This window comes from Mobula birostris, chromosome 9 (genome assembly GCF_030028105.1).
Source record: "Mobula birostris isolate sMobBir1 chromosome 9, sMobBir1.hap1, whole genome shotgun sequence".
Taxonomy (NCBI): Eukaryota; Metazoa; Chordata; class Chondrichthyes; order Myliobatiformes; family Myliobatidae; genus Mobula; species Mobula birostris.
This window is the reverse complement of record NC_092378.1, coordinates 33502865-33525955: the sequence shown is the minus strand read 5'-3', so window position 1 is coordinate 33525955 and position 23091 is coordinate 33502865. Positions and strand designations below refer to the sequence as shown.

The window sequence follows — 23091 nt, the reverse complement described above, 5'->3', positions numbered from 1 at the left end:
CATTAACTGGTGTATTTTCCTATATTAAGATTTGGAGTCCTTTAAGTGAGATTGAAGTGAAGTCACTGCCCATCAAGCACAAAAATAGTTCTGCACTAGGCATTCCAAATGATTTCTTGAGACACTGTGAATTCTCATATGGCGAACTTTAACCTTGGCATGAACTCTACAGAGAGTGAGTTTATTTATGGATTATCAGGCTGACAAAGTACCACATTTAGCCAGCATTGTGAAGGGGAAAGATGACAAAGGCCTCTGTCACTCATCCAGTTGATGTCTGATATTTTCATCCTGCTCTTGAGATTTTAAAACCTGCATACTGATAAATCCACTTGAGACATTTGACAAGACTAGTCTGGAGCTTGATAGTTGACCTGCAAGTTACAGATAACATATGGTTGGCATATGCAGATGCAAGCTCTCCATTGATCAGGGTCAACCATGGATGGATGTTACGTCCTAACTGTCTAAGCAACCCAGTCTGCAAGCCAGAGCAGTACAATGTGGAGAGCAAGCTGTTGTCCGTGCAGCAAGCTCCCACTCTCCACACAGCTGATGAATCCAAATGAACGGCAGAGACCGATACAGTTTGGCATCAGGGGCGTTGCAGAAGTTGCCAGTCACTGTTGTACTCAATGTAGGACTGCCTTAAGGACTCCAGCTTTGGATTTTTCCTGGGGCTTTACCCTGGGTGGGTATAGCTGCAAGGCAGTGGAGGTTTGAGATCAGAGTTTTCATTCTAAATGAGCTGCCCCAGTTGTCCGAAGCGACTGGTTTTAAGGCACCAGTAACCCACCTTTGCACCTTCTCCTGTCAGTAAAAGTGGTTCTGCTGGACTTAGTAGCTAAGCCACATGTGAAGTCCAGGAACTGGACTTGGTTGTCAAAGGCTATTTGAGGCACACCACTGGGAGTGTTTAATAAGTAATTAGAGCTGATCTCCACTACTCCCCCCAGCTATGATAACCTTAAGGAACCATATACAGTTCCTTAATGGGTTCTTTTTTGATGGGCATGATGTGTTTTTGTTCTCTGCACATTGGGTGTTTGACAGTCTTTTTAATATATGGGTTCTTTTGGGTTTCTTTGTTCCGTGGCTGAGACGAATCTCGAGGTTGTATAATGTATACTTTGATAATAAATGTACTTTGAACTTTGCGGTACAGCCATTGGGGGTAGACCTGCATTTAAGTGTTTTGTTTCTTTATTTTACACAACCTTAAGAGATTAATTTCCATAACTTAATAATGTCTTAAGTAAATTTATTATTTTTGAAGTAGATGTTATGCAGAAGCAAAGAAAAATTGGAGCAGGCATATGGTGTTCTGTCCGAATTCATATCCCTGTTTCTCATTTCTCCTCATGCAGTTCCATGTCTTTTTGTTTAGAAATGTATCTACAACTTAATTGATTCTAGAACCTACTGTCAGGGTAAATATTTGCCTTGTGGATGCTGTCAGAAATCTTGTTTCAACAAGGTCTCCCCTCATCATTCTGCAACCTAGTGTCTACAGGCTAAGTCAACTTAACCTTTCTCCATCTGATAGTCCTGCTGTTCTAGGAATCAATCCAGTGAACCTAGGAAGTCATTCCCTCACTCCCTCCTTTCTTCAACAAAAAGTCCAAAAGTGCACAGAGGTGTATGGCCTGTGATGACATAGTCAAACATCCTTGCTCCTGTACTTAAGGTGCAAATGCTTGTGATTATCAGAGACGTAATGTACAGAACAGCTATAGAAAGCTATTGATAGCAGCGAGTTGTTGTTAGGTGTTAGTGTAGAGCTCCTGGGGTTTGGCGTTTCATGAAATGCCTGAGGCCTTGCCTTCAGTTTGACCTGTGGATCAGCACAAAGAAATGCTACCATGGGAATAGGGCATGAGAAGTAGTCTGGCTGAGGTGATGTTCTTCCCATAGTTCATCTAAATCTCAGCATTAGTCCCATATCTACATGGAGCCATATAAGCTATAAATTTGCATTCCCAAACGCTGGATGTAAGAAAAGTTAATTTCACCTCAACAATGCATCATTACTCCTCTCCAGTGTCTTGCTTCATATTCACAAGAAGCACCTAGCTAATATTTATGGTTTAAGATTGTGGTAATTATGTAGCTGGAAATAAAAGGCGGGCTCTTTTCATGGAATTGTAATCCAGATGCCTGCACTAATGAGCTAGAAATAGGAGTTGAAAGCATATGGATGGAACTGGGGAATGAAAATCCAATTCATTAAATATATCTGCTGAACCTGCCATTTAACACTTGTGACTTGAGATTCTCACCAATGGGATTCACTCCTGTAATGGTCTACCATGACACCCAAATGTATCAAAAAAGTTATTAATAATGTGAAAACCAGACATAAGATGTGTTTTTGACCTAAAGACTAATAATAATGAAGACACACCTGCAGCCTGCCAAACTGGGACAGTTTCTCTGAGAATGACTACCATATTATCCTTGTGGAAACAAAGTACAATGACACACTGCATTGTTTTGTGTGGCTATTTAGAATAGATCCAGCAGTTCAAAACAGGCATCCAGGAGAAAGTAGGACACAAGTAGCAGCAAGGCACAGCATTTCTTTCATTTTATCATTACAAACAAAGCATGGAAGGGACCAACACTAATTCAGTGATGATTGTGGTAAGAACACTGAGAGTAGCAGCAGATGTACCAGAACTGAGGTACAAACTTGATCTGCTGAATAGCAGGAGATACATCCTTGTTTTGAGGTACAAGCAAGATTGTAGCCCTCCCAGTCCACAATGTCTCCCAATCTTCAACTATCGCCAAATTTCCCGCCCTTTGTTCTCTCTCCAACCTTCTCTGGGTCTGACATTGTAAAACTTCACCCCAGTAATGGGAGTTATTAGTGGCAAAGAACCCTATTTGTCAATGATTATGATCACCAGAACCAGGAGAAGTAGGGTACAGGTTTCAGTTTAAGGAAAATCTCAGATTGATGAGGCTGTAACAAATAACAAACCCCAGTCCTCTAATACTGATCTGCAACCGTAACTTTGCTCTAAACAAGTAATACTGGAACCTCAGGTATGACATATATTGTGTGCTTATTCTACTGGACTCTCCTTTCGTAGCATTTGGTTTGGGTAATCCTGTCCTCATCCCCCAGCCTGTCTTGGCCATACAGGAGACAGGCATCAAAAGCAAAGCTGAGTTTACAATTATTGGAATTTTCTTTACATTACAGAACTGTTGGTAACCCAAACTATGCTTTAATATTATTCTACTCATCCTCAGAACCTAAGATGAGTGGTATTACTCAAATTTCCAAAAGAGATTCATTATCATCATCAAACATCTGTTGAGTTGTGGGTAGTTTCCCTGCTTTTGGTCTCCATCATAATTTAATCTTTGTGCTGATTACCAGTAACATACTTACTTGCCTAATTGTTCCTGCGCTACAGTTCTTTCTTTTCCTTAAATATACACATTATGTCTAGCACATTATCTGTGAGCTTTATTAATTACTATTTTATCTTTATATTATCATAAGTTTGTTTCTCAGTCATATATTTTACATTGAGTTGAATAATATGCCTCTTTAGTCTTTGAAGATGTGTAGCTTAATTTATGGTTTTTTTTAATTAAAAAACAACTTGCACTCCATTTGCTGTCCAGACTTAATTTTGAGCCAATGTATTATTTAGTGAGAAACCCATGTTTTTCTTTCAGTGCTCATTTGGAAAACATGTGAATGGTGGCCCATTTTACTTTATTTACTGATGATTACAACATAAATTAGAAGTTGTTTATTGAGAGTGGGTTGCTGTTAAAATGCACTTAAATAATCTCTTCAATTGTTACTGAGGTTAATGAAATTGTAATATACTCGGAAACTGCATTAATGTAATGGTTTTTGCTTCACTAGGGTGTTGTGGACAATGTGTGGTGAAACTTTTGATTGGAGTGCACAGAAGAACAAGTATTCTGTTTCCACATTCCCAGCAAAGCCCAAGTTTGCACATTGAGAAATTGTAACAGTTCCAGCCCATAATTTTCTCGATATTAAGCTTAAAAAGCTAAATAAAATGCTTAAGTAGCTTTATTCTGGAATATGAAAACTGCTATGGCTGAGCAGTAGGGGACGTGGTAAAATCACACAGTGCAAGGAGGAGGAAATTAATTATTTTTCTGCCCCTGTCTCTTTGGTGTCCTTGCCAAATGAGCATTTATAGCTTACTATCTGATAAAACTGCTGGAATCTAGAAACTGCTCAACTATGAAACCATGCCGTGCATTCCTTCCAAACGTTAATTTGCAATCCCAGGTTTCACCAATCTAGTCGCATACTCTTTTACTTTCAGCACCCATAAATTTCTGGATGTTGTTTCCAATCTTTTTGCATCTAGAGCCCCTTCGTTAATACTCAGATTCTGAGGCCTCTCTCTGCTACCATTTGATTCCTAAGCACATTACCTTGTGCACGGCACTCTTTCAAAATATTGCATGATCTAGAGACTGAACCCCAACTTTAATTTCAACCTGGAGTTCAGTAATAGCTGTTCCCAATACTGACCTTTGCAATATTATTCAGCATACTGTGTTGTTAAATGTGGTCAGATTCTCTGTCATCTTTCTTCTAAATTAGCATGTGACACGCATTCAACTCTATATGTAGACATTTGGATTGGAATCCTTGATATCAAGTTCCAATTAATGGAGTTCAAGGCTGTAACCAGCAGATGGTGCCATGCTGCACAGCCAATTCCACTTTCTGATAAAATCAATTTTATTGTCCACCATTTTCTTTCCAAAATAAGATCCCTATTTCAGTTTCATGGTTTTTAATTTAATATCACTCTTAGTTTTATACAGATTTCCTCTTTTTGTCTCCTTTTCACCCTTTCTTCAGCTGCTCTCCATGCATTGTTCACACACCTGGCACCTTTTATTCCTTGCCTTTTTTCTTCCACATCCAAAGGCTGGTTCGCCCTGTTGCTTATTGTTCTATTTCCTTTCATTCTCTTTGCCATTATTTTATTTCTGTTCCAGGAGATGTTTCTTTTGGGATTGAAGATTGTGTAAATGGGTTTCAACCTCAGGCTTTTTCTTTGTTTATTTGTCTGCGCATAGGCCATCTCATTGATCCTGCTATGTATCATTTTCCTGCGCAAATTTCCTTGGCCACTTGTTACTGCTGGGTCCATGAACACCTGTAGCTGTATTCATACCCATGTCTTCAAACTTTGTCTTAACTTGTCCTAGCTCTTGTCCATTATTTCAGCGATTCCCAATTAATCTTGCAGCTAATTGTATCAATCTCACCTTATGGATTTTTTTCCAATCCATATTTTCAAATTTCATTGACCTTTAGCACAGTGATGGGGTCTATTGGTAACAATGCAACAATATTAAGCAATACTGTAAATTTCAAAAATCATCACTGTATGAATGAGTGAACCAACTAGGTACTTGCCATCAGTTGTAATGTGCATTTGTAATTAAGTTGGATATCAGCTGATCTTAAAGTTCCAAGTTCAAAGTAAATTTATTATCAAAGTACTTACAGTATATGTCACCATATACAACTCTGAGCTACAAGAAACACAATATCAATGAAAGACTGCAACCAGCAGGATGTACAACCAATGTACAAAAGGGAACAAACTGTGCAAATACAAAAAGAAAAAAGGAAATAATAATAAAAAATAAATAAATAAATAATATTGAAAACATGAGCTGTAGAGTCCTTGAAAGTAAGTCCATAAGTTATCGGAACAGTTTAGTGATGGAGCAAGTGAAGTTATCCCTTCTGGTTCAAGATTCAGGGGGTAATAACTTTTTCTGAACTTAGTAGTGTGGGTCCTGAGGCTCCTGTATCTCCTTCCTGATGGCAGCAGTGAGAAGAGAGAAAGCCTTGGATGGTGGGGGTCCTTGATGATGGATACTGCTTTCCTGTGACAGCACTCCATGTACATGTGGTCAAAAGTGGGGAGGGCTTTTCCCATGATAGATCGGGTCATGTCCACTACTTTTTGTAGGCTTTTCTATTCAAGGACATGGGTGTTTCCACACCAGGCCATAATGTAACCAGTTATTACAATCCAACCAGTCAATATACTCTCCACCACACATCTATAGAAGTTTGTCAAAGTTTTAGGTGACATACCAAATATTTGCAAACTTTTTATAAAGTAGAAGTGCTGCCATGCTTTCTTTGTAATGGTGTTCACATGCTGGACAGGGCAGATCCACTGAAATGATAACACCAAGGAATTTAAAGTTGCTGACCCTTTCCATTTCTGATCCCCCAATGAGTACTTGTTCGAGAACCTCATATTTCTTCCTACTGAAATCAATAATCAACTCCTTGGTTTTTCTGACATTGAGTGAAAGGTTGTTGTTATGACACCATTCAGTCAAGTTTTCAATCCCTCCTATCTGCTGATTCATCAGCACTTTTGATTTGGACAACCACAGTGGTGTTATTAGCAAACTTAAATATGGTATTGGAGCTGTGCTTTGCCACACAGTTAAAAGTGTAGAGCAAGTAGAACAGTAGGCTATATACACAGCCTTGAGGTGCACCTTTCCTAATGAAGATTGTGGCAGAGATGTTGTTGCAAATCTGAACTGACTGTGGTTTGCAAGTGAAGAAATCAAGAATCCATTTGCACAAAGAGGTATTGAGATCAGGGTCTTGAAGCTTATTGGTTAATATTGAGGGGATGATAGTATTGAATGTAGTCCTGTAGTCAATTAAGTGCATCTTGATGTATGCATCTTCACTGTCCAGATATTTCAAGATTGAGTGAAGAGCCAATGAAATGGCATCTGCTGTTGACCTGTTGTGACAGTAGGCAAATTGATCCAAGTCGCTTCTCAGGCAGGAGTTCATAAGTTTCATCAGCAACCTTTCACAGTAGATGTAAGTGCTACTGGATGATGGTCATTGAAGCAAGTTATCATGTTCGATATAAATGAAACCTGCTTGAAACAGGTGGGTACCTCAAACTGCTGACTCATAAGGTTAAAGGTATCAGTGAAAACACCAGCCAGTTGATCAGCACAGGTCTTGAGTACTTGACCAGGTACCCCATATGGGCTGGATTCTTTACATAGATTCTGAAAGATGCACTTACATTGGCCTCAGAGACTGAAATCACAGGGTCATCGGGGGCTTTTGGAGTTCATGAGTGCCTCCTTGTTCTGATGGTCAAAACGAGCATAAAAGGCATTGAGCTCATCTGGGAGCAAAGCTTTGTTGTCACCTATGTCACTTGTAGGAGGTGTTTACATTCAAGCCTAGCCACAGCTAAAGAGCATCCTTCAGTGAGTCAAGTTTGGACCAGAAATGCCACTTCGCACATGGGATGACTTTCCAGAGATTATACCTGGACCTCTTGTATTTTACTTGGTCAGCAGACCTGAAGGGCACTGATCTGGCCCTCAGCAGATTATGAATCTCATAGTTCATCCATGGTTTCTGGTTTGGGAAGATTCTGAATGATTTTGTGGGGACACACATTTATGACTGTTTCTATAAGGTCCATGACAACCGTGGTGAATTTGTTCAGGTCCTCTGGTGAGTCCTTGAACACAGTCCAGTCTATCGACTCAAGCAATTCCAAAGCTGCTGCTCTACCACCCGCAACCACTTCTTTGCTGCCCTAATCCCTGGAGCCTTTCTCTTCAGCCTCTGCCTGTTTGCAGGTAGGAGAAGGACAGCCAAATGATCAGATTTCTTGAAATGAGGTCTAGGGCTGGAACAGTAGGCATTTCTAATCACAGAATAGCAGTAGTCATGTGTGTTGAGACTCCTGATCCTGCAGGTGATATGCTGATGATAATTGGGTAGAGATTTCTTCAAACAAGTGTGATTGAAGTCCCCAACAATGATTTGAAATGCTTCCGGGTGGGCTGTTTCTTGTTTGCTGATTGCAGAACTCAGTATATAGAGTACCTGCTTAATGTCAGCCTTTGGTGCTATGTAAACTGCAATCAGGATCACAGAAGAGAACTCTCTTAGTAAAGAGAACAGTCAGTATTTAATCGTGAGATGCTCCAGGTTAGGGGAACAAGAGTGCAACAAGACTGCTGCATCTGAGCAGCACAAAGAGTTTATCATGAATCATAGACCTCCAGCTTTTGCCTTCTCTGAATCAGCAGTCTGGTCCATCCTGTGTATAGAGAAGCCCTCAGGTCTTACCAGCGTATCCAGCATGTTTAGAGTGAAGTGAGCCATGTCTCCGTGAAACAATAAACACAACAGTTCCTCATTTCCCTCAAATGCAGCGATCTTGCCCTTTAGTCCTCAGTCTTGTTCTCCAGGAACTATACATTTGCTAACAAGGTACTGAGCAGAAGAAGTTTCATACCACAGTGTTTTAGCCTGGCTTCCAGTCCTCCCCTACTGCCTCCCTTTCAGCTATGGCGATATATTGTACCTTCATGCGCTTAAAGGTGCCATATCTGCATGCTTGAGAGTTAAGACTGCCGAGTCCTTCAGAAGATCATGACATCGGTAAGATAGTTCTAAAGTACATTACTTAAAGTGAAATTACAGGCTGCAGATTGCAGTGAGAGTTATTCAGAAGTGTGCTTAGAAGCTGTGTAAGCAGCCCACGACACATTACCATGGTTCACTGGTGCCATCTTGCTTGAGTCGATGCATTTCAGACAGCCAAATAGGTAGAAGCTTAAGGAGCAGTTCCCCTCCCCAGTTAGAACATAGAGAAACAATAGGCTGAATAATAACAGGCTCATGTATGCCATTTTAGTTTATATGACCTTCTGCACTGCAAGTTGCTCTATACTAGGGATCATATATTATAAGTCGTCTGAGACTTGTGAAACAAAGTAAGCATCTGTGTGTCTCTTTAACCAAACAGACTGAAGTACTTTTAATACCGAACCAGGAATCTGAACTAAGAAGTATAAATTAAAATGATGAATACAAGATCAGGTTCATACACAAAGCAAAATAGAGAATTAACAAAAACTGAGTTGAAAGAAAAAAAGAGATAGACCATTTAAAAAAGTTAAATGTATAAAGGCAAGTTGCATATGTAGGAATGGGGCAATGTCAAGGAACTTGTTTTGCAGCATTCAATACAAAACTGATAGGATTTTTGACTGGAGCAGACATAGCATAGTTCAATAAGTTTGAATAGAGAGACAAAGAATGAGATCTCACTGACGTTTGGCTTACAGGGGAGGAACATTTGGACAGTAACATCTGGATAAATGTATATTTATGATAATCAGAAGTTGCTACCAGATATGTGAATAGATTATAAGGAGCAACATTGGGCCCCCTATATTCAATCAAAACTATTTGAAAGGTTTAGTTTTATTTGCATCAGGTCAATTTTGTCAGGCAGGCTCCACTTGTGAGTTGTGTAAAGATGAGCTTTACATCATTACTCCTTAGAAATAAAATAAAACAAAGTTTGTCAGATTATTGCTCTTAAAAGTGTCAATTTAGCAGCACTTGTTCAGAGTTAACAGGGATACAGTATAGTTTCTTGAATTTAACATGGCCTGTGATTGGGCATCTAATCCTTGAATGCACTCATTTTATGAAAGTATTTACATTTTATGAGGAAGAATGAAAAGTTAACTTGTGAATGCATTTTACCTAGCGTTTCGAAACAAATTACAGTTCATATCCAAGGTTCATGATTTGAATAAGTGAATCAAGTGTAATGTACAAGATTGCCTCTAGTTTAATGCTGGGGCTGGGTGACTTTGTGTGTTGTGAGGGAGATGCATAGAAGCTACAGGAGGAAATAGACAGGCAAAGTGAATGGGTGAAGTCATGAGAGAGAGAATATAGGATGCAAAAATGTGAGGTCATACACAGGTAGAAAAGTAGATAAATGCACATAATGGTGTGAGATTGAAATTTAACATCTAGGTAGAAAAAAGGTTGACAATTATTGGAAGAGGATTTGGATATATATATATTCAAAGGGTCTTAGGTTGAAACTTCGGCTGTACTTTTTTTCCATAATCCTGCCTGGCCAGCATTTGGTGTGTGTTGCAGTGAAAAATCTTACAGGGTTATTGGACATATGTATAAATGATATTATGATTTGAATTGTTTAGAACCAAAGGTCACATTCTCAAAATGAGAGGTTGCTCATTTAAGACTGAGATGAGATGAAATTAGAAATCATTTTGGACGATATGATCATATTACACAAATAAGACACGTCATCAGATCAGGTGCAGTCCAGATTTTCTCACTGATTTCCCATTCAACATGCTTTATTTATTTCTTTCAACTGTGATCCCCAGTGTAATAAGAATATTTTGACAGAGAGTACCTGATTGGCGTGGCATGGGCAGGTATCTGCTTCACTAGTGGCCCATTCAGAAACAGCGAAAACTAACCCTGTAATGAAAGTAAATTTTTATCATTTCAGTCTTTGGAGGACCAGTCCTGCAAATCATCATCATTTTACCTTGTCCCTCTTCCAAAATCCCCAACATAGGCCCACTTTCAGTTCTTTATGAATGCAGCATACCTTTTCATTCCAGCCTTCAAAAACGTCACACAGCTCAGAGAGTGAACCTCCGTGTACTCACATAATAGGAATTTCATATAGATTCTGACAAGATTAATATTGTAATGAAGAATCATAATCCATTCTGTAATGGTCCTATAGAAGCTCCTGTGTAAGTTAGCCATCCAGTGTACTTGCAGTCATGCAAAGTTTGTGACACTTGTAGCATGTTCCTCACAAATCAAAGGCAGAAGACTCCAGAATATTCAAAGTTCAAAATAAATTTATTATCAAAGTACATATATGTCATCATATACAACCCTGAGATTCATTTTCCTGTGGGCATACTCAGTAAATCGAAGAACCATAATAGAATTAATGAAAGACCGCACCCAACAGGGCAGACAAACAACCAATGTGCAAAACATAATAAACTTCAAATACAAAAAAGAATGAATGAATGAATAATTAAGAAATAAATATTGAGAACATGAGATGAAGAGTCCTTGAAAGTGAATCCAAAGGTTGTGGAAACAGTTCAATGTTGGGCAAGTGAAATGGAATGAAATTATCCCCACTGGTTCAAGAGCCTGATAGTTGTTCCTGAACTTGGTAGTGTGAATCCTGAGGCTCCTGTACTTCTTCCTGATGACAATAGCGAGAAGAGAGAATAGCCTGGGTGGTTTGGGTCCTTGATGATGGATTCTGCTTTCCTGCTGCAACGCTCTTTGTAGATGTGATCAGTGGAGGGGTGGGCTTTACCCATGATGGACTGAGCCACTACTTTTTGTAGGATGTTCTGTTCAAGGGGATTGGTGTTTCCATACTAGGCTGTGGTTCAACCAGTCAATGTACTCTCCAACACACACCTATAAAAGTTTGTCAAAGTATTATATGTCATGCTGAATCTTCGTAAACTTCTAAGAAAGTAGAGGCACTGCCGTGCTTTCTTCATAATTGCATTTATGTACTAGGCCCAGGACAGGTTCTCTGTGGTGATAACACTGAGGAGTTTAGAATTGCTGACACTTTATTCCTTTGATCCCTCAGTGAGGACAGATTCATGGATGTCTAGTTTCTCCTCCTGAAGTCAATAAGCAGCTTCTTGGTCTTGCTGACATTGAGTGGGAGATTGTTGTGGCACCACTCAGCCAAATTTTAAATCTCCCTCCCTTATGCTGATTTGTCAGCATGTTTGATTTGGCCAATAACAGTGTATCATCAGCAAACTTAATTATGGCATTGGGGCCGTGCTTGGCTGCACAATAAAGTGAGTAGAACAGGGGGCTCAGCACACAGCCTTGTGGTGCACCTGTGCTGATGGAGATTGTGGAGGAATTGTTCTGGCCAATCCAAATTGACTGGGGTTTGCAAGTGAGGAAATCAAGGATCCAGTTACACAAAGAGGTATTGAGGCTATATTCTTGAATCTTATTGAGCTTCAGACCCAGTAACCAGCCTAATTTACCAAACATTAAGAGAGAATCTAAGTTTCCAGCAAATGCATTCTATCGCAGACAGAGAAGTTTTCCAGAGAAACCCAGATTTCCTAACTTAATCGTGAAACTAATATCCACATTGCTGGAACCATTCTGGAAATCTTCACATCCTCTCATGAGCCTTATATTCTTCCTAAAGTGTGATGACCAGAAGTGGACACAACACTTATTTCTAATTAAACTGTTTTAAAAATGTTCCTGTCAAAGGACGAGCTAGGTCTGTGATAATCTCCATCTCAGCCAGCTTCATTCCCTGGAGTAGGTTTGCCAATGGTCATATGCCTCTTCTTTTAAACTGAGCTGTCGACTGCACCTCTTCCTACAGATGCTGCCTGGCCTGCTGCGTTCACCAGCAACTTTTATGTGTGTTGCTTGAATTTCCAGCATCTGCAGAATTCCTGTTGTTGGCAGTCATGCTATTGTTGTTAGATAAAAGGTTATTTTGGCAAACCAATTCTGTGCTTGCATTCTGTAGGCCAGTCTAGTTAGTGTTATGTCCCCATTCTGTCCTTCTAGCCTTGGAAGCTTATTTTCTTCCAATATCTTTCCAGTTTTCTCCAGAAAAAATTAATCATCTCCATTTTCTGTATAAAAAGTTATTTTTCACATCTCTGTTTATCTTTTGCCCTGAACAAAAGCTTGTGAGCCTGTTTTTTGTACTAAAAAGTAAATGAGAACAGCTTTTCATTTGCATACTTTATCTAAACCTTTTGGACTTCTATCAAATCTCCTTTCAATCTCCAACTTAATCTTGAAACTAAAATCCTCATTGCTGGAACCATTCTTGAAATCTTCACATCCTGTCAAGCACCTCATATCCTTCCTAAGGTGTGATGACTAGAAGTGGACCAATGCTTATTCGTGACATCTGAACCAGAGCTTTATTTATAAAACTTTATGAAATTTAAGATCCTATTTGCTTCAAAAATCTATACACTTAACCCCCCTGTTCCTGCTTCTGTTGGAACTGTCCCATTAAATGTCTGTGTTGCCCTTCGCTATTCCTGCTATCAAAATGCATCCTATCACACTTCTGTGCATTAAATTCCGCCTGTGCCTTGTCTGACCTTTCTGCCGGTTGACCCATGTCCCATTGCAGTCTAATTCTAATCATCCTCACCTTCTAACACATCCCCAAATATAGCATCAAATTTTGAAAATCATCTCTATATTCCAATGTTACATCTGTCAAAAAAAAGACTGGTCCTAGCACTGACCCTTGGTAACAAACCTGCAATCTGAAAAACAACTGTTGAAAATGCTTTCTGTCCTTGAGTCACCAAAGAACAATATGAAAAAAGAAATGAAAATCATTAAAAATATATATAGGCACATAAAATATTGTGGTTAACTAATAAATTAACTGAAAGGCGTTATTTAGTAAGTTTGTTCATATATGTTGTCTAGTTTTTGTTTTTGTTATAAATGCTTGACATTTAGCCAGGGTTACCATCTGGACCTAGCAGGTGATCAGGAATGGACGAGTGTGTAACCTATCACAAGCAAGATCTACACAAACTTTCCATTTGTCAGTGAATGTTAACAGCAGAACTGGGTCTTGTTTTGTGAATTGCAATGGGAACCAGATGCTGGTTGATTAGGGCAAAGAGCTGACAAGGGAAACTGCACTGGATTACAGTACCTGCTTTCAGTCAGCCTCAGCTGGTTTTCATTAGCCCCTTTTAACTCTCAAATTAACTCTTTCTCCCCTCCCTTCCCCCAACTCCTCAAAACCTGGGACTGTGGCTTCAGAAATGGTATGTGATGCACCCTTACTTATTCCACCAAAAAACACCTTACCAGCTTGTCATTTTAAGACTAGTTTTTAATAAAATGCATTAATTTTATTTGTATTTTGATAGATACAGTATGTGCAACAATTTAAATCCAAAATGTTACTAAGTGGTGCCTTTATCAGATGGTTTGGTTAAAGATGACCTGCCTTTGTTTAATTAGTAGACTTAGGTCAATGTTTGACTTGCTGAGGTTTAATTACATTGTCAAAGTGTACTCATGGGCTAAGTTGACTGGGTGGTATTTAACTTGCATTTTACATAACCAAGACTGGTTTCAGAAACTAGTCTCCTTACACTGTTGATCTTCTCTAAAATTTACAATGTAAATTGCGTAAAGATCAGTAATGCACAAGTGGAAATAAAATACCTATCTGCTCCTTCTCCCCAAGATAAATGAGGGTTTGTAAATGGGACTGCTTGCTTCTTTTTTAACAGTTATTCAGAACATAGAAGACAAACTTTTCTTGAAAACAAGTTTGGATAGTAAACTTAAGATGTCTGTAAAACGCTCTTTGGAGGCCAATAACTAGTATTAATGCTCAAGGTTCCAACATTGCACAGTAGATTTGGAGATGCAAAAATGTATAACTGCAGCCTGAACAAATTTCTTTTACTATTCTGTACATTTAATAATTGTAGTGATTTTAGTTAAGACTCAAAATAATCACTGCATTTAACTTTTTTTTCCCCAGCTGAGTAGTATTTTAAGTTTGCCATAGCGAAAATATTTTCATATTTACAAGGAAATTGATTTTTATAGTTAGAACATAACTTATAATTCAAAGACAAAATCAGATGAAATAAATAGAAAATACAAGCAATCCTTTAATGTAGCCACAAATCACTGTTAAGTTTACAATGCAACTAAAAAGAAGTGCACTTTTGAGTTCATCTTCAGATTTCCTCTCATTCCCTCCGCACCCCTCCCCAGCACCACGGTCCATCCCTGTTGATGCTAACATAAAGCATAATTTGCTGGCATGAAGTTCACTGACCACAACTCCAAGTGAGTTTTGATCATTGCTGAGCATATTAAATGGGGCTGGAACCATTATTTTCCTTATTTTAAATTAAATTTGTTACATTCCACAGATACCACAATCCCATATCCATCTTAGGAAAGAGATTTCCATCAACAAGGTGGTATTATTTGTGATCAGATAACCCAATCTGTAGCAAGTGTAAAAACTACACAAATTTTCATGGTGTAAGATCATTCTAGGATAATACTGAATCCATCAAAGATTTAATAAGTAATATACAAATCTAAAATCTGTTTGCTAAGTATTTGAAACACAGATTATCTGAAGAACTGTGGTTTTGATGAAGTGAAACAAGAAAATTTTCTGGACTAATATCTCCCAGAAATGTTGTAATTCACCTTTTTTAAGCTTTTACAAAATATTAGGAATTTCTTGGGCAGCTTTTGAAGGAACGCGGAAAGCAGGGTCCTAGTCAGTTAAAGGGAGTGGCAGAATCAGGGTCCTGATGAATCAAAAGACAATGCAGCAAACACTACCTGGTGAACCTTCTGTAAAATCACTAGAATATTCAGATATAGTGGATTCCAGTTAATTAGGGGCTACTTATTTGGAACACCTCTCAAAAAGCAAGAAAATGGCCGGGATTCTCTTCATTTATTTGGGACACTATTCTGCTTACTGGGGCAGGAGACAGTTGCCAAACAGTTTTTTTTAATAGTGTCAGTCAGATATACTTGCCTGGCTGATTTTTATCACTGATAGTAAGACAATTCAGAACTGTTTGCTCACTGTGATTTCAGCTGGGAGTAAAAATGAAACTACTTCACTACTTCAGCAAATTAGGAACTATGAAGAATTTAAAGGTATCGACAATCATCTTGAATGTTACCTTTGGTCCCGATAGCTCCAAGTAGCTGTTTGCATGCCACACCTCGTTATACCACTTTGACATGTGGGCTAAATCACGTGAAGGCAGCTGACAGGTCTCATATCCCAGTGAGAAGGACATAGCTGTCCAAACATGCGAAGTTAGCCCCAGCTGACTCAGAGAATGAGATCTACATTGGATCTGCAATGCTCTGTGGAGGTTGGAGGGTATGACAAGGCACAGAAAAAGTCATGGTTATCCACTGGAATCGGGGAATATCCCAGTTGTGATGTCTACTCGTACCACTGGACCTAGACTTCCGACGTCAAGAGAGTGGAACTGCCCCAGTGCAATGATTTTTCCATTTTAAAAACTCTCCCGCATGGGTTTCCTGGCATCATTAGGTGCAACGGATAACCACCAGTAGTATTATTGGTAGTGTTCTAGTTTGTTCTGTTTCACTGACATATATAATGTTTTACTCAATTAAATGTTGGTTTGTCTTTTTTATACCTTTTTAACTATTTCTATGAAAATTGGTGAATTGGATCAGCCACTTAATTGAGCCAAAATATACTGGTCCCGATGTATCCCAATTAACCAGATTCCACTGTATTTGGATATGGAATTATTCAAGTTTTACTACAGCTTTTTAAAACAAGAAATGTTGTTTCCCTCGGCATAGACAATTGACAGCATCAAAGCAGAAAAGTGCATTTTCATCAAGGTTGTCCAAGATTCCAGAAGTCATTGCAACTATAATGGTTTCTTCACCAATGCTGGCAGCTTCAAAGGAGTTATCTTTCAACCATGGGCAGGAATGGGCAGGAATGTTTTTTTTCTCTGGAACCTGCCTTTGTTTTAAGTTGGTTAATGCAAAATGTACATTCATTATAATCTTGATAAGGTTTCAAGGATGATAATTGTACTTAACCTTATGAAGAAGTTTTTCCCATATAGTATCTAGAAAATGAAGGCATCTGAGAACAGCTGGGAGACAAACGAGGGCAACATCATCAAGCAGATTAAATCTGAAGACCATCAATTGCACTCACATCTGGCCAACGCATCAATTGTACGGTTTGCATCTTCTTTTCAGCAGAAGAATGCTAACATCTTTAAACTGTCATATGTTTTAACTCAACTGGCATTCATATCATCTCATCAAACACATTTCCCAAGAACAATGTTAACTTGCATAAGAACTTCAATTCAGCTTGAGTTTTATCTGCATTCAGTGCAAGATTTCAGTACCATGTCTCCACAGTGGCAGGTTGTGGCATAAAATAGCTTGACTTGGTGCTTCTTTATTGATTCTTCAGCAGTCCCTTAAGATCAAAGGTGACTTAATTCCACTCTGGTTTTAAAGATCCTGAAGATTCTGATCCCTTCCCCTACCTCTGTGTGCCCCACTGCGTGGTCTTGAGGTTCTCAATACCATCTCAAATGCTTCTCTACTTTGAATAGTCAAAGTCTAGAGATAACCAAGATTCATTGGAAATGCAGCACTTCTTCCCTTTACCTCTTCCACCTATCCACTGACAACTTCTTACTTCTTTCCCCCACCCCCCATCGAGCCAGCTTACCCCTCACCTGGTCTCATGTATCAGCTGCCAGCTTCTACTCTTTCTGCTCTCTACAACTTTTTCTGGCTTCTGCTCCCTTCCTTCCAGTCGTGACAAAGGGTCTCAGCCCAAAACTTTCTATTTTTTATACCCCTGCATAGATGTTCCTTAACTTGCTGAGATCCTCCAGCATGTTCCTCCAGAAGTTAATGAAAAATACAGCAACAGTGCATGAAACAAAACCTGAAGATCTTGAAATGTATTGAAAGAGTGGATTCGTCAGTGTCGGAGTGAACATATGCTGCTTAATAGTACGCTGATCGTGAAACAAGCTAAGATCTATCATGATGAACTGAAAATTGAAGGTAATTGTGAATATTCAGCAAGCTGGTGGAGAAATTTAAGAAAAGACATGGCACTAAATTTATAAAGATTTAAAACATTTTTGTTTTGTTTTGTATCAAAGTGAAAACAAATCTATACAAAAAGTGATCTAAACTAATTATAAGTATAAAACACAAAATAATTGATTGTGTAAGTATTCACCCCTTTAATATGACACACCAAACATCACTGGTTTTCGTAGTCACATAATTAGTTAAATGGAGATCACCTGTGTGCAGTCAAGGTGTCTCAACTGATAGTAGTAAAAATACAACTGTATCTGGGCTGTCCAACTGCTGGTGAGTCAGTATCCTGGCAAAAACTACCCCACAAAGATACAGGAATGCTCCAAGCAACAAAAAGTTTATTGAAAAGCACATCAGGAGATGGATACAAGAAAATTTTCAAGTCACTGAATATCTCTTATAATACAGTTAAGTTAGTCATCAAGAAATGAAAAGAATATGGCACAGCTGTAAATCTAGCTGGAGCAGGCAGTCCTCAAAAACTGAGTGACCATGTGAGAAGGGGACCAAGAGACCTATGACTTCAGTGATTGAGATGTGAGAGACTGCGCATACCATAACTGTTGTTTTACCAGTGCTTCACCAGTTGTAGCTTTATGGGAGAGTGGCAAACAGAAAGCTACTGATGAAAAAACTCTCATGATATCTCAGCTAGAGTTTGCCAGAAGGCTTGTGGGAAACTCTGAAGTCATCTGGAAGAGGTTCTATGGTTGGGTGAAACCAAAATAGACCTTTTTGGCCATCTGACTAAATGCTATGTTTGATGTAAGCCATCATGCTGGGGATCACTGCAGCTGGCCCTGGAAGGCTTGTGAAGGTAGGATAAATTAAATTTAACAAAATACAGGAAAATGCTGGAGGGAAAACCTGTTGCAGTCTGCAAGAGAACTGCGACTTGGGAGAAGATTTGTTTTCCAGCAAGATAATGACTCCAAGCATAAGGCCAAAGCTACACAGGGATGACTTAAAAACAATAAAGTTAATGTCCTGGAGTGGCCAAGTCAGAGTCCAGACCTCAATTAAATTGAGAATGTAAGGCTGGACTTGAAAAGGACTGTTCACTCACGATCCCCATGCAATCTGACAGAGCTTGAGCAGTTTTGTAAAGAAGAAAGGGGAAAAATTGCAGTGTCCATATGTGCAAAGCTGATAGAGTCCTATCCATACAGACTCAAGGCTGTAATTGCTGCCAAAGGTGCATCTACTAAATACTGACTTGAAGCAGTGAGTAATTATGCAGTCAATTATTTTGTGTTTAATAATTGCAATAAATTTAGACCAATTTGTAGAAATTAGTTTTCACTTTAACACGAAAGAGTCTTTTCTGTTGATCAGTGTCAAAAAAGCCAAATTAAAACCACTGTGATTTAATGTTATAAAACAATAAAATATGAAAACTTCCGGTGGGGGGAGGGGGTTGAATACTTTTTCAAGGCAATGTGTATGTGATGGATAATTAATGACTGCTTACCGGTAGCACATAAAAATCAGAGTCAAAAATGATGACCATCTCAAGATACCTCATTATATATCAGAAAGAATATTGCAGATAATGCTTATATTTTTGCATGCTATAAGGCATACCTCCAAACTACTATCAACATTGTCCCTTAAGCATACGATAGGTTTGGCCTTGTACACAACATGCACAAGACAAAGCACTCCTGGCAATCTGCCTCTTCTGTACTACACTGTGTTCAGGTAGTGTAGTACAGGCTCATGGTGAAACTTTGGAAACCTTGGAATCTTTCTTGTATCTTGGGTGCCAACTTTTGGTTAAGAGATTAATGACTCCCTCATCCACCATCCCTTTTGAGGCTCTAGTTATACACAGCTATGTTGTACAAGCTTTGTCATTCATACTGTATGTCCATAACTAAACTCCCCAAACAGACTTCTCATTTTGAACTCCTTCATGGAAAGAGAATAACAGGTGAACAAAGAAAAGGGTTCAAAAATGTGCTCAAAGATCCTTGAAGAAATTATAAACATAAGAGGTTTTGCTGATGCTGGAAATGTTGAGCAACCCACACAAAGTCACCTGGGAACCTTCCCAGTGCCTTGTGGAATTTTCTATTTGTAACATATCAGCAAAAATTTTGCATTTTAGAGGTTTTCAGAATTTGGAATTTCAGAAAAGGGGTAGTCAACCTGTAACAATGATCAAACAATTTGTCAGTAGATGTAGAACTATCACAGACAGTAAACACAGTGAGAAGACAACATTGTTGAATTCCAATGGAACTTCTAATTCTAATTGAAAGCATTTCATCAAGAGAGTTCTCTTCATGTGGCATTCTGGCCTTAATAAAAGTCCAGATGAGTAATTTTTTTGTGATCTTTATGGCAGCTTTGACTGTTGCTTAAGATCTAGGATTCAGTAGTCAAAGAGGGAACACTGAAAATGGTAAAGAAAAGAACCAAAGAAAAACACAGAAGTGGAAAGACTATAAACAGGGAAAATCTTTGCAGAGAAGTAACCAAAGATACAAAGAACCAATGCTAACTGTTAACCAACAGTAACTAAATTGTATGTATAGTTAATAGTAAAATGGTGAAGCTCAAATGTTCCCACTAATTCAAGGATTTAATAGTAGATTAGTATACTGACTGCCCATTCACAACAGGTCAAAGTTCAGGTAAAAATTCAGCCCAGAGATCATGACATGCATTTCTTCTAGTGTACAATTTCAAGGCCTATTTCTTCCTAAGGTACTTTTAATTAGCATCTCTTGTTCCTCAAGTCCATTGAAATTTGTTTTGTTCAGTTCTGTGTTTAATACTGAACTGGGTGCTTCATTCAGAGTCAATTTGTACCTGTATTCTATCAATCAAAACTGGTAGAGTAGACTGATTAGAATCTAAAAGATCAATCAAGGTTTAGAGCACTATTTACTGGATTCATCATCCTTTAGTTACCAGTCTGTGTGGTCAATTGTGTTTACTCAGAACTACAGAAATCACAGTAAGTGTGGGCTGTTGACCATGCGTCAATGGAATTAAGTTAGAAAGCTCACTACGCAACTACTAATTAATCGAAGCTCGCACTTTATTGTCTCTGCAAAAACAACAATGTAACTATGTTGACCCCAGACCAAACACTTAGAACATAAATTTTACTGTTCCCTTTGTACCAATACTCACTCAGACCACTTTTCCGATTTGTAACACCAAAATAGGAGGTCTCTGTTGGCCAGAGGATCAATCCTATCCTATCAATTCTGTCCAGGTGCTGTTCTTTGCAGTGGTGACTCTCCAGAGTTATCACTGATAGCACAATCGAAGTGTCCACTTTTATGTTCTTTTCTTATCAACTCAAATGTAGCGTTCCAGGGTTATTGGATATTCATCACCTAATTGACCCTCAACACCTTTTTATTGGCAACATACATAAAGTGCTGGAGAAACTCAGCAGGTCAGGCAGCATCTATGGAAAAGAGTATAGTTGACGTTTCAGGCTGAGACCCTTCTGCAGGACTGGAGTAAAACACCTTTTTATTGGCTCCGGCTCAAGGCTATAACCCACATTGTTCTATGGTTTCTGCCCCAGCTTTGTGTATTTGTTCCTTAGAACTCCAAACTAGGTGACCTAGACATTGAGTCCTATGAGATTACAAATTGCTTCTCGAGTAGGTCTGGCAGTTTACATAATAAGTAGCTACTCGTCTGAGAAGGATCTCAGGTTTGGTAGGACATTAACTGAAGCTCCTTGTGTACACATACAATTGCTCTGATTGGATTATCACAGAACAAGAATCGGTTTGGAAACCATAAGATGTTGGGCTGGGGGGCAACTGCAAGGACAGTCTCACAAAATGTGTGTGTCCATCCCACAAGTCCTTGACCCATTCGACTTTGACATTTTCGTCCATATTTCAAATCCATCATGGCCAACAGGCCATTTGGTTTTGGTGTAGTTCTCCCACCCATAATGACATTTCTGAACAAGTAACATATTATAACAGTGCTTTTGAAAATACGTACAATATCCTTTGAAATTTTAATCTGTTACTCAGGCACCTTAGTTAGTTAACCAGTGACAGAAGATGCAATAGAATGAGAGAGAGCAGAGTAATATAATGCTTGAAGGGCCTTAACTGGCTTTTGTCTCCATCAGCAACTTTCTCTGAGGATTTGAAAACTCCTTTCTGATATAGGTGAAAAGGTAAACATGAGGAATTCTGCAGATGCTGGAAATTCAAGCAACACACATCAAAGTTGCTGGTGAACGCAGCAGGCCAGGCAGCATCTCTAGGAAGAGGTACAGTCGACGTTTCAGGCCGAGACCCTTTGTCAGGACTAACTGAAAGAAAAGCTAGTAAGAGATTTGAGAGTGGGAGGGGGAGGGGGAGATCCAAAATGATAGGAGAAGACAGGAGGAGGAGGGATGGAGCCAAGAGCTGGACAGGTGATTGGCAAAAGGGATATGAGAGGATCATGGGATAGGAGGCCCAGGGAGAAGGAAAAGGGGGGGGGGGAACCCAGAGGATGGGCAAAGGGTATAGTCAGAAGGAGAAAAAGGAGAGAGAGAGAGAGAAAGAATGTGTGTATATAAATAAATAAATAACAGATGGGGTACGAGGGGGAGGTGGGGTCTGAGTCAAAATGTGGTTGAAAAGTTGAAGAGCCGAAGAAATTACAGATGGGGAGCAGTGAGAGATTGTTTCACTGAACTCCCGTCTCCAACCTGATGGCATGAACATTGACTTCTCTAACTTCCGCTAATGCCCCACCTCCCCCTCGTACCCCATCCGTAATTTATTTATATACACACATTCTTACTCTCTCTCTCTTTCCTTTTTCTCCCTCTGTCCCTCTGACTATACCCCTTGCCCATCCTCTGGGTTTCCCCCCTCCTCCTTTTCCTTCTCCCTGGGCCTCCTGTCCCATGATCCTCTCATATCCCTTTTGCCAATCACCTGTCCAGCTCTTGGCTCCATCCCTCCCCCTCCTGTCTTCTCCTATCATTTTGGATCTCCCCCTCCCCCTCCCACTTTCAAATCTCTTACTAGCTCTTCCTTCAGTTAGTCCTGACGAAGGGTCTCAGCCTGAAACGTCGACTGTACCTCTTCCTAGAGATGCTGCCTGGCCTGCTGCGTTCACCAGCAACTTTCATGTGTGTTAGGTGAAAAGGTGTAAGCTTTGCTTCCACCCGTTTTCTGAAAATTGATTACAATATATTTTAAATTACTGTAAAATGATGTGAGAAGCAATGCAATTCATAGTGTGGATCAAAGCAAGTGAATGAACTATGCATTTAAATGAAGGAATACTTGAGAAAAGGAAATATAATATAAAATAACAATTGTAGATTGATAAGTTATGAAACAAGCTAGCATATTGAGTAGGATGGACGTATATTCTAAGCATACTTAATTCAGTGCTTTCTTGAAGATTTTGGCTGGATCTTCTATTTAGAAATAGTTCCCCCAACCCTCAGCACTCCAGCTTTTTTGCTCCTGTAGGATTTGCTTTCCTTATAATGTTTCAAATAC

General features: G+C 39.1%; 1 protein-coding gene across 4 annotated transcripts in view; it reads left to right on the top strand.

Annotated features, from left to right (window-relative positions):
• The window catches only part of LOC140202653 (ELKS/Rab6-interacting/CAST family member 1-like), a 754922-nt gene that overhangs the window by 576573 nt on the left and 155258 nt on the right, over positions 1 to 23091 (top strand). The window contains exon 18 of one of the 4 annotated variants that reach the window (XR_011887141.1): positions 17348 to 17551. The exons of the other annotated variants lie outside the window; for them this stretch is intronic. The gene's annotated coding sequence lies outside the window, so the exon portion shown is untranslated. The remainder of the gene's footprint in view (positions 1 to 17347; positions 17552 to 23091) is intronic. 4 annotated transcript variants of the gene reach the window in all.